Source organism: Mirounga leonina, unplaced genomic scaffold (genome assembly GCF_011800145.1).
Source record: "Mirounga leonina isolate KUSES-001 unplaced genomic scaffold, KU_Mleo_1.0 Mir_115, whole genome shotgun sequence".
NCBI lineage: Eukaryota > Metazoa > Chordata > Mammalia > Carnivora > Phocidae > Mirounga > Mirounga leonina.
In genome coordinates, this window is record NW_023270268.1 from 75,343,440 (window position 1) to 75,355,892 (window position 12,453).

The 12,453-nt window shown below is 36.3% G+C and overlaps 1 protein-coding gene across 1 annotated transcript in view; it reads left to right on the forward strand.

Moving 5' to 3' along the window:
- The window catches only part of MAP3K13 (mitogen-activated protein kinase kinase kinase 13), a 165,665-nt gene that overhangs the window by 1,339 nt on the left and 151,873 nt on the right, over positions 1 to 12,453 (forward strand). Inside the window, exons 2-4 of the mRNA XM_034999750.1 lie at positions 511 to 637; positions 6,670 to 6,818; positions 7,634 to 7,677. The gene's annotated coding sequence lies outside the window, so the exon portion shown is untranslated. The remainder of the gene's footprint in view (positions 1 to 510; positions 638 to 6,669; positions 6,819 to 7,633; positions 7,678 to 12,453) is intronic.

The window sequence follows — 12,453 nt, forward strand, 5'->3', positions numbered from 1 at the left end:
ATTCGACTCCTGACCTTGGGGTTGTGGTTTGGAACCCCGCCTTGGGTGTAGCAATTACTTAGAAATAAAATCTTTAAAAAAGAAAAATCCAAGATGTTTTTAAAAATAGTCTGAAAAAACCCAGAAAGTAGACATGTAAGTACATTATTGTAGTCATTTAAATTTTAAAAGTTTGCCTGGCTTTAAAATTTGTTTTCCCAATTTCTGGAAAGTGTTGGTATCCAAATCATTCCCATCTTTACAAGCTCTTACTATGGTGCCACCTTTAGAATACATATAAATATGGTACAAAGCTGTGTTTCGAGATCTTCTAGATTTTGTTAATAGTAATGTCTTACTTAAAAATACAGTATAATTTTGCTACCTCATTCTGCTGTTCAATGTCATATCCACTAATTTTGCATATCTAAATGTCTATATTCATAATAATAACTTATAATTATTATTCATAATAATTTAGTATCTAAGTGGTAACTTAGGTATGTACATTGACATTCTTGAGGTTTTCAGTTTTGCAGAACACTGATATCTATGGACGCTAACATGGACTTCATTTAAAGAAATCCACGGACCATAAATGGACAAAAACATGAATCAGTTTATGTTGTGGCATTCAAATCCTAGCACTTTGGGAAAGGTAAGTTGTTGACTGTGTTTTATGTTAGGTGAGAAATAGAACAGCCTTGGATTGGTCTAGGAAATTTTAGGATTGTGATTGAAAAATATAGAATGAATCTTCAAATTTTGTTTTAATCTGGATCTTCCAAAGAGAGGTTTGTTGTGTATATATGAGGTAATTATTACTATTTCCTTGTAAAATAATCAGAAATTAAAGAGATTGGCAAGTTATATTACTCCTGGACGATTACTGCTTTGTTCTCTTTTTTTGGGAGATCTCATTTCAACACTTTAGAGCCTGGTAGAATATATCAGCCTGTGGATACACTGTAGGAATGGGGTTTCAGATAGTCATTTAAATCATCTCACATCCAAGTTTGGCTCTGTGATAATATATGTACCAAATCTTCTGGCCAGTTTTACTTTACATGTTAGGTTAAAGCAAGAAAAAAAGTTTAAAAAATGTCTTCTTTCTCCCTTTATCTTGCTTTATGCTATTTTCCTTTCTTTTTTTTTTAAAAATCACTTGCGGGATTCATTCTACAAGCCTTTTATCTTCCTGTCCCGGGGGTAAATTTTCTCTTTTTTTTCCCTATTTTACCTTAGGAGTTTGTTAACTTTCAAATCTTTAACTTCTAACTTTGTGGTAATATTTGGCACCTTTTAATCACTAAGCATTATACTTGTAGTTTTTCCTAGTTTCCTTTGTAGAGACACTGGCTTCTTGTTTAGAATTTACTCAATTCCAAAACCAGTTAGTACTTCTAGGAATTCATCTTTTAGATATATTTGCTCCTGCACACAAAAATTTGTATATAAAGATATCATTACCATATTATTTTAAATTAAGAAACAGACAAACTAGGAATAACCTAAACATCCCTCAACAGAGGTCTGATTTAATAAATGCCTTCATGTAATGTAGTACTTTATAACTCTTAGAAAGAATGAAGCTAATCCATAGGCAGAGGTATGGCAAAATCTGATACATTGTTAACAGAAAAACAATATAGAACTGTTTGTATAGTGTGTTTTCATTTGTGTTTTTAAAAGCATACATTTATATATATACATGCAAAATTTCTTCGGAATCTGTATGAGGAACTATAGACAGGTACTCCTGGTGAATGAGACTATAGGTCTATGGTAGGAAGATGATTCATATTTTTTCTGTGTACTCTTTCTGGCAGATTGGATTTTTAACCATGAACATGTTTTCATAATACTAGGAAACAAACAAATGACAAGGCTTTAGGTTAGTTTAAGAACTATGGAGCCTACAACTATTCCTTATGACTTTTGTCCTTATAATTATTTGCACTATTCAGAGGGAATGGGGTTGTATAAGTGACTGAAGTTTTTGCCAGAGCTGCATGGAAGGTTTGGTGACATTATAATAGGTTTTTAACCTTGACATTACATTATTATTCTTATGAACAAACTAAGTGCTTAGTGCTGCTGAATTTAATACTCATATGCAATTGTAGCATGTTACTGGCCTCCCCGTATAATATGGGTATTATCTTTGTTTGCAGGCTAGGTTTCTGTTGTATTGGCATGATCCTTCTGAGCCTCTCAGTATTACTGAATGTGATGGACTTTGTTTTATTTGAATTGCTATTGAGGGACTCTACTCTTTTAATAAGTCTTATTTATTATTTCACTTTGTTCTTGATGTTTAGAGCTGGCTTAAAGCATTTCAAAGAATGGCTTATTTTCTCTGTTAGCAAAATCAGTAAACCAGAAAGATCCTTTAGATATATATGGATAATCTCCTTTGAAGTGGCTGATTATTTGCCATGGGACTCCGCAAAAATTTCTTGTGACTTGTACTTCTCTAGCTGTCTTTGTCTTTCCACACTTTCATTGTGGAAATTTGGAATAATAATAATAGGTGAATACAAGAGTACAAGAAATTTAAAGATATAGTAATCTTTGTTCATTAGTAATGGGATTTTATTTGAAACTTGCTTGAGAATAAGCTTTGTAAGATACATACCTTTATGATACTGCTGATTGTGTATCTTGTTAAAGTCAAAATCAAGGCCATTTATCTGGGGACTGAGTCATGATTAATGGAATAGAACAGATTATGGTACGTCTGGTGGTACATAGAAAGGAGCACATGAACATAAAAGTTACATGTAGATAACATAGAATTAGGGAAGATACATGTATATGTGTGTGTGTCTATGCATGTAAATATGTATTTATAAAATGTGTATATATATATTATTTACACATAATATATATAAAAATTTCTGGAAAACCAAAAGTTCCGGATAAGAAGATATCCAGTTAGCACAGGAAGAAAAAAAGTCAGAATTTTAAGACCTTAGAGCTGGGCCTGTCATGGGCTAATTCATGATTATGAGAGCAGCTTAAAGAATTTTGGCTGTTTTAAGATCATTCACAGGTTCAAGTGATAGGAAGGTAGATAGAAGCCTGAGAGAAAATTAAAATCTAGCAAACATGTAAGATTATGGTTGAGGGTATCTTTTAAGATTTGTTTGGTGGTATTATTTTGGAGAGGAGAAGAGAAGGGAGAACTCAAAAATGTATTGCTGTTGGGCGCCTGGGTGGCTCAGTTGGTTAAGCGACTGCCTTCGGCTCAGGTCATGATCCTGGAGTCCCAGGATCGAGTCCCGTATCGGGCTCCCTGCTCGGCAGGGAGTCTGCTTCTCCCTCTGACCCTCCCCCCTCTCATGTGTTCTCTCTCTCATTCTCTCTCTCTCAAATAAATAAATAAAATCTTTAAAAAAAAAAAAAGAAAAGAAAAAGAAAAAAAAATGTATTGCTGTTCAATTTGGATTTGAGCTAGGACCGTAAGTCTTTCATAGCTTTCCAATTGTGTATGACCATGGATGAACTAGATCCATTAACTTATAAAACATTCTACAAAAACTGATTTGATCATTAGATATACCTCAGAGAATAAGAGAACTGTTTTTTTTTTAACTTTTTAAAAAAAAGATTTATTTATTTGAGAGTGCGGGGGGAGGGGCAGGGTGAGAGGGAGAGAGAGAATCTCAAGCAGACTCTCCGCTGAGCAGGGAGCCTGACACAGGGCTCGATCCCCAGACCCGCGAGATCATAACCTGAGCTGAAATCTACAAGTTGGTTGCTTAACCAACTGAGTCACTCAGGTGTCCCCGAGAGTTTTTAACCAGTTTTGTGATTATGTAAAAGGATAACTGTGATGATCTAGACTGAGGGGACTGGGACCATTTTGTTCAGAAAATAGAAGAATTTGGAAGAGTTGGAAAAACTGTAGGAAGCACAGTTGCTGTTTGTTATTTGACGTCAAGTGAGAGAAGGTATAGAACTAGTCAGCAGGGGAGCAGGTTGTGTCCAGAGGCAGTGAACTTTGGGTCATTAGGGCTGTTTAAGCAGAGTTTGAACATCAGGAATGTTGTAGAGGGGATTTCTTATTGTACGGGAGATTGTACTAGATTATTGTAAAGGTTCTTTTCAAATCCTAAAATTTTTTAATACTGCAATGAAGTGTTTATTACAATATGAGTATACATTCTGTTATCCCTGTCTTTAAATACTGATCCCTACTTATCCACTCATCATTTATCCACCAACCTCAACTTCCATGTAACCAGGAAGTAAATTTAAAAATTACCTGAGCTCCCAAATTATAAGACATAAAACCCATATGCTTTTTCTTAGGTCCTTACTCAGTTTATTGACTTTTTTAAAAGATGGCTCTTTTTTTTTTTTTTTTAAGATTTTATTTATTTATTTGACAAAGAGAGACAGCGAGAGAGGGAACACAAGCAGGGGGGGTAGGAGAGGGAGAAGCAGGCTCCTCACTGAGCAGGGAGCCTGATGTAGGGCTCAATTCCAGGGCCCTGGGATCATGACCCCAGCAAAGGCAGACACTTAACCGACTGAGCCACCCAGGCACCCCTAAAGATAGTTCTAATAGGCTTAATTAACTGGTATCTAACTCCACAGTGTACTAGAAGCAGCAAATTGTGAGTAGGCCGAGGGCTAATGTAAGTTTAATATATATTAATGCTAATAATGGTGTTGGCATGCTTAAACAACCTTTTTTTATTATACAAGTGATCCATGTCCACTTGACAGAAATTAGAATATAGAAATATATTTTGGGGTGATGTGAATATATATATCATATAGGTAACTTTATTTCTCTTTTGGTGATAGATTTGTGATATCACCAAAGAGAAATAAGGTTACCTATAATCCCCTACCACTGTTAATATTTTAGTGGCATGCTTTATTTTTAAACTCCTTGACATTCCTGCAGGATGTTACTTCTGAGTAGTGACTGCTGAAACTGATTCTACATTACTCCTGTTTGGAAACTTAAATTAGTCACTATACTCTCTGATCAGAAGATCAGAAAGTGAAATATTATGACATGGCTCAATGCTGATTTGAAAACATTAGTCCTTGTCAATTTTGTTGCATTGAAACCAGTTTTATAGAGTAATGAGCATAGGTTGATACTCTAGAGCCAAAAGGCCTGAGTTTGAATCCTAACTCCACTATTTACTAGCCAGGTAAACCACCAGAATTTCTTAATTTCTATGTGCCTCAGTTTCTTCATTTGTAAATTGAGGATAATAATAATTATATCAAATTCATGGGATTCTTGTGAAGATTATGAATTAATCTGCATAAAATGCTTAGAGTAGTGCCCAGGACAAAGTATAGACTCAGTATGTATTAGTTGCTATTGTTATTATTTTTAATTTTTTTTAAGATTTATTTTTTTATTTTAGAGAGAAAGACAGTGCAAGTGGGGGAAGAGGCAGAGGGAGAGAATACCCAAGCAGACTCCCCGACGAGCGTGGAGCCCAATGTGAGGCTTGATCTCACGATCCATGAAATCACGACCTGATCACGACCTAAAACAAGAGTTGGTCACCCAATGGGACGCCTGGGTGGCTCAGTCGATTAAGTATCTGCCTTTGGCTCAGGTCATGATCTCAGGGCTCTGGGATTGAGTCCTGCATTGGGCTCCCTGCTCTGCAGGGAGCCTGCTTCTCCCTCTGCCTCTGCCTCTCTCTCTGTCTGTCTCTCATGAATAAATAAATAAAATCTTTAAAAAAAAAAAGAAGGGCGCCTGGGTGGCTCAGTCGTTTAAGCGACTGCCTTCGGCTCAGGTCATGATCCTGGAGTCCCGGGATCGAGTCCTGCATTGGGCTCCCTGCTCAGCAGGGAGTCTGCTTCTCCCTCTGACCCTCCTCCCTCTCGTGCTCTCTGTCTCTCATTCTCTCTCTCGCAAATAAATAAATAAAATCTTTTTAAAAAAATAAATAAATAAAAATTAAAAAAAAGAAGAGTTGGTTGCCCAACTGACTGAGCCATCTAGGAACCCCATTATTATTAATTTTTAAAAGCTTAAAGTGTTCTTGGAAAAAAGGCAGTTTTATAGGCATACATAAAATAAAAAGAAACAAGTCAGAATGAGCACAAAAGTAGGCATTGAGATTTAGTATATTTATTTCATAAAAACCTGCAAAGTGGTCTGAATTTTTCCATTGTAAAGAAAAAGAAGTCTTTTTACTTTTCTCCCTTGTTAAATATTTTCAGACCATAATATTCCTAGTTCAATTTATCTCTCTACCCCACAAAATCAACTTTATTTTATGCTGTCTCTTCCAACAAATATTTGGCCATGCTTTCAAAGATCAAAAGCCCTTTAAGACAATCGAATATCATGGATAGTGATCAGAGAGATTACAGAAATTATCATTAAATCAGTTTCTCTGACTATAGCCCAAGGTGGTTCTGTAAGAAGTTTGAATTCTGCAATTTAAAGCAAATATTAATCAAAGAGATAAGCCAGTAAACATATTAAGCTATTCTATACACTCTGTCTTTTAAAATCTTTGTTTCCTTTTCTTTTTCTTCTTTATTTCATTTTGGTTTTCTCTTTCTATTCTTTCAGCATGGTATCTGGTAGTCTGATTAATTATTGGCCAAAGAGTTAAAGCTTTTCAAAACCCTTAAAAAATTTTATTAGACTTGCTGGTAGAATTTTTTTGTGTGTTTTGTTTTGTTTTAAAGCATCAAGTACAAGTTTTTGAAGACCCTGGGGCCTACCATCATTATGCATTCAAGATTTGAGTTTGAATAACTTCTTCAAGACTTAGATCCTCTTCAAAAGCCTCAAGTCTCATCTGCATTAAAGCTCTCCATTGAACCCTCTCACAAAAGTAAAAGCTTACAGGGACTAAAATCCACTAATACATTCCATTTTATATCCTTTCCTCTGATTTCTCTTCAATTTCTTTGGCCTTTAGAGTCTTTCATATTGCTTATGTTTCTTTAGATTGGAGCCAAGGAAACAGTGCCTTCCAAAAGAATAGATGTCCCGTGGCCCTAAGTTTTCATCGGTAGAGAAGCATAAACTTGGTATAAGTTTACAATCAGGTCTTTTGTTGTATCCTACAAAAACTTGAATCAACAATAAGAAATGAGAATGAAGTAAAAATATTTGAGGTCAGATTATACCATCAGTGGTTTAGAGAAAAGAGCCCTCCACCTAAAATTTAATGGTTCTTATTATCTGCCTGGGAAAGTCACATAACCTCTCTGGACTTTAATTTCATCTGTAAAGTAAATCTGATATTATTTCCCCTGCCTACCTCACAGGGTTGTTGTGAGGGTCAAATGAAATAATATATATAAAAATGACTTTCATATAAAATGTGCAGTATAGACATAGAGTCCTGTTACAAGTCATTCCCTCAGCTCTTGGGCCTGGGAAGGTAGATGATTTAAGCACACTGAAAGCAAGCACCATGTCCAGGCTGGATACAGGGGAACGAGGCTGTGTTAATTTTTGGTTTCTCTGAGTACACAGAGTACTTTTGTGGGCCAATTCTAAGAAGGAGGAGGACTATACATTTCCCTAAAATTTTAAGTTAGCATTTATAATGCTCTAGAGCAATGATATGCTGTAATTATATTCGTGGCTTGCAACCTTTGTTTACAAGTAGTGACCAGCTTTTTTTTTTTTTAAATGAAGGAGCATAGAGCAGAACATTTCACACTGCATCCCACCTGGTAAGAGTAAGTATGTTTTCGTTATATGTATGTGTGAATGTGTGTGTGTTTGTGTTTGTGTACTTGGTCATTAAATAAAATACATTTTTTTTCCCTGTGAGTTGCAGTCGCTGATCCAGGTGTGTTATTTTAGTACTAATGCTTTCCTACACATTTGGGTTCTTAGGAAACTTTCTTTTCACTTCGTACCACTACTGCTTGTGACAAAGGAATAGATAATTAGTATCAGTTTGATTTTTGGTCTAATTAATGAGATTTTGTAATTTCAGAGCACAGAGGTATTTTATTTAGTAATACCATCCACTTTGACACCTAGACTATTAAAACATGTAAGGTTGGTTCAACCTCATACTAGTAGAAAGATTCTATCAAATGTTTTTTCTTTTAATTTTTTTTTGCTTTTATTTCTCTGACCTAATGGGAAAAACAAACAAACACACAACTCCCACTTAGTTTAGCAATGTTTGAGGACTCTGTGGAGAATGGCTATAGAGAATATAGTTAGCATGACTAGGAGTTTGATGGTCTCTAGAAGAGAAAATGCCAGTTTTTCTTTCTCTGAGTAACTGGATTTATCTTTAATGATTTAAGATAAGTAAGTCACTGGTATTAACTTATTCAGCTGTTTTCCTAAAAAAAAGGTATCCACCTTTTTGGTGACAGCATTGGTTAGGAATAAGTGGTTTTTCTAGTGTCCACGAACAAGAGGGAATGGCTACTTCCAGGGGTTAATACGTTCCAATTCTTTGGTGAAGAACTAATTCTTCAGTGCTGTAGTGTACTGAAAATTTATATTCGGTGCCTTGAGATTACTTACATAAGCTTTGATAGAATGCTGTAGAAAATACTGATGTTCCCTGCTTACAAATTACATAAATCTATATAGTACTAGCAACATGAGTATTTACCAGAAGATTTAAGAGGTAGAATCCAACTGGTTCATTTTTCTGAACAGCCACAGCCAAGTTTCATACATTGGTGGAAACAGAACAAATTGCCTAAATTGTGCAAATTGAGACTCTTTTGTGTATGACAGTTGGCAGCAATGGCGTAAAGGCTTATTAGATATATGATCAGCTTTTTCTTGTCCCTCCCCCAAAAAGGAATCATATTGGAATCTTTCTTCTCTTGGTGAAGAAGATAGGATCTGTCTATCCAAAAAGATCAAGAAAAGTAGCTGGCAACCTCAGCTATTCAGGACCTTATTTCTCAACTCTCATGACTCTAATCCATCATCACATTGTCTTTCCTACCTCCTAAGTACCTTTCAAGCTATCCATGTCTTTCTGTTCCCGCATCCACTACACTTATTTACACTCCTGTTATCTTTGCCCAGACTTCTACAATAGCTGTTGCTTGACCTCCTGTACTCACTTCTTCCTCCTCTAAGCTCATTGCTTTTAGAGTCATCTTTAAAATACAACTCTAATCTCCTTGAGCTCCTGCTTTAAACTGTTGGTATCTTATTGCCCTTAGACTTCAACCCCAACTCTTTAGGCATTCTTCTTTGCCTGCTTAGCTCCAGCTGCAGTGGTCTTCAATTCCCTGAAGATGCCTTTGAAGAAGCAGGCACTTTCTGCTTGATGTGTTCTTGTCCCTCTTATCCCTCTTCACTTAACTCGCTCCTACTTATTTTTCCAATCTCACTTTAAATATTTTTTTCTTCCAAGAAGCCTTCCCCTATATCCCAGACTAAATTAGACCTCCCTTCCTCAATTTTCTTTCCAAAATCACCAAGTTCTTCTCATACCTAGTGTAGTTGTAATTACTTGCTTAATCATTTGTTAATATTCTCACCCATAACACTAAAGCTTGGACTGATGTGTCTTATTTACCACTATATGCCCAGTGCTTAGGAAAATCCTAGTAAATAGTGTGGATTCAGTAAGTATTTGCAGACTAATGCTTCCCACAGCTACCACTCTTTTCATTTAGACATTTCAGGTACTGTACATTCTTCTAGGTTATGTAACTTCACTTCAGAACCTTCTAGTTGCTTCTCATCTCATTCCATTTATTTATTTATTTTAAAGATTTTATTTATTTATTTGAGAGAGAGCAGGAGAGAGCGAGCAGGGAGGAGGAGCAGAGGGGGAGGGAGAAGCAGGCTCCCCACTGAGCAGGAGCCTAACTCAGGGCTTGATCCCAGGACCCTGGGATCATGACTTGAGCTAAAGGCAGACATTTAACTGACTGAGCCACCCAGGCTCCCCATCATCTCATTCCATTCATAAGCCAAGTCCTTATGATGGTCCAGAGCCTTACCTGATCTGCCTTTGCTCTCCCGTCGTCTCTGGATCATCTGACAGTCCACCTCAGCCACTCTGGTCTCCTAGCTGATCCTCAGAAATGCAAAGCTCTCAACTGCCTTAGGAACTTTGTACTTGATATTCCCTGTGCCTGGGATGCTCTTGCCTTAGATATCTATGTGGTTTAAGTCCTCATCTTCAGATCCTTCCGGTCATGTTTTGTCACTTCAGTAGGCAGGCCCTCTCTGACCATCTTATTTAAAAATTGTAACCCATGGCATTCCTTTTCCCCTTCCCTGCTTTATTTTTCCCATGGTCCTTAACTCTGACTAACATACTATTCACCATTGTTTCCCCCAGCTTCCAGAACAGTGCCTAACACATGGTAGGCACTTAGAACATATTTATTAAATGAATGAATTCAACTTGTACTCACAGGTGCATGTTTGGGACAATGAGACCTATAACCTGAATTATTGGGATTTAAGGTTTTTAAATGATTTTAAAAGATGAGTTTATTTTATATCTTACGATGTTCTAACAAATATTTGAAGTGGCTTCTAAAACTGCATACAGTGCAATCAGATGAAGACATGAAGAGAACAAAAGAAAGAGAATGTATAGTAACATTAAACTGAGTAAAATTAAGACATAGACTATCTTCCATAATGGTTAAAGGCAGGTTGTAAATTTGAATCATTAAAGAATTAACTTGCTCAGAAATGTCATTGGACCAGAATCATGAACTTTGTTCTATGACACAGGTCATCACAGACATTTGAGTCTTCCACAGAAATGCAGAAAACCTATTAGATTTAACTATAGGAAGTCATGAAATGACTCTTCTAGAAAGAACTTGCTATCTGCATGAGGAAATTCTCTATTGGTATAAAACATGAATAGTCTATCCATAATAAAGCCTCTGCTACATCTTGAGAGAGGACAGTCATGGCTACCAGCCACTGCTTATGTTATATACAGGACGTTTCCAAGGTTGATTCAAACTTAGTAATGGAATATTTGTGAAAGTCCACTGTCAAAGATGCCAATCAGAGCATTCATTACTCTAGTTTCTCTGACTCTAATCACGAGATAATATGAGTTGCCAGTGGTTGTGGCCTCCTTTTTGAGGTAGAGAATTGGCAACTTAGAAATAGAGTTTTCAGGGCGCCTGGGTGGCTCAGTTGGTTAAGCGACTGCCTTCGGCTCAGGTCATGATCCTGGAGTCCCGGGATCGAGTCCCGCATCGGGCTCCCTGCTTGGCAGGGAGTCTGCTTCTCCCCCTGACCCTCCCCCCTCTCATGCTCTCTCTCTCTCTCAAATAAATAAAATCTTTAAAAAAAAAAAATAGAATTTTCATCCTGCAGTATATACATAGATCAAATCACTATGTCATACACTTTAACCAATGCAAGGTTATATTCAATTATATCTCAATAAAGCTGAAAGAAAAAGAGTTTTACACAATCAGTAACCGAATTGGGGTGAAGGATTGGGAGTAAAGCAGGTGAATTAGACTTCAAGAAATCTCACCAATACAGTAACCAAAATGAGAGCTATCTTTGTGTGTGTGTGTGTGTGTGAAGTTAAATGGGACATTATACAGTACATGCCTTTGTGCTCATGGGATGTATGCTTTCCTAATTCTATTTTGTCTTCTTCGTCATTTAAAACTGAGTCTGAGAATTGTGGAGCTCCCTGCAGGTCAGAGATAAAGCAGGGGAGGTGGGTGGGCATGGACTGCAGGTCTTGCAGTTTACTATAGGACTTTAAGAACTGGTATTTTGAAGCAAAAGATGAGACTGTTTAGCTAGATGGGATTCCACTGGCAAAGTGTGCTCTTCTTCGACTTTTCCTTCTTTTTTACCTTTCTCCTTTCTATCTCTGATACGGAGATAAACAGTACTTTTGAAGTAAAATCTGTCCTGCTCTATTTTTTAGGATTGAAAGAGGAGATCTAAACAACATCAGACTTTCAGAGAAATAATGAGAATGTGTATTTTTTTAAAAAAATCATTTATGTTCTACATATTTCAAAGAAAGAATATGAGGAGACATAATAATACCACAGAACCATTACAATGGATAATTCTTATAAAGCAAAAGTGATTTTTACCAAAAGCATTATGTAGAACATGTGGCTGACTAATGATCATATTGGGTTATAGTTAATCTATAAATCTACATTGTTCTAACAAAAATATATTAACTGAATGTACTTTACATATTTTATTTATTTGCTGGAACTTTAGATTCATTTTTAAAGAAATCAGGTACCTTTTCATTTTGACATTTGATGAGTACCAGAAAACCTGAGGACAGAACTATCAGTGTAAAAATAATGCAAAGGTCATATCTTCCAGCATGCAATGGTATAGAAGCAGAAAGATCTTGCTTTCAGTAAGTGTTGAAGTGGCAGAAAGAAAATATCCTCCAACTTCTTTGCTGACACAAATTTTGCTTACAGTGAGGACAAAGAATATGTCCACACTTTTGACTCAATATTTCTCAAATGATGTTGGAATGCCTGACA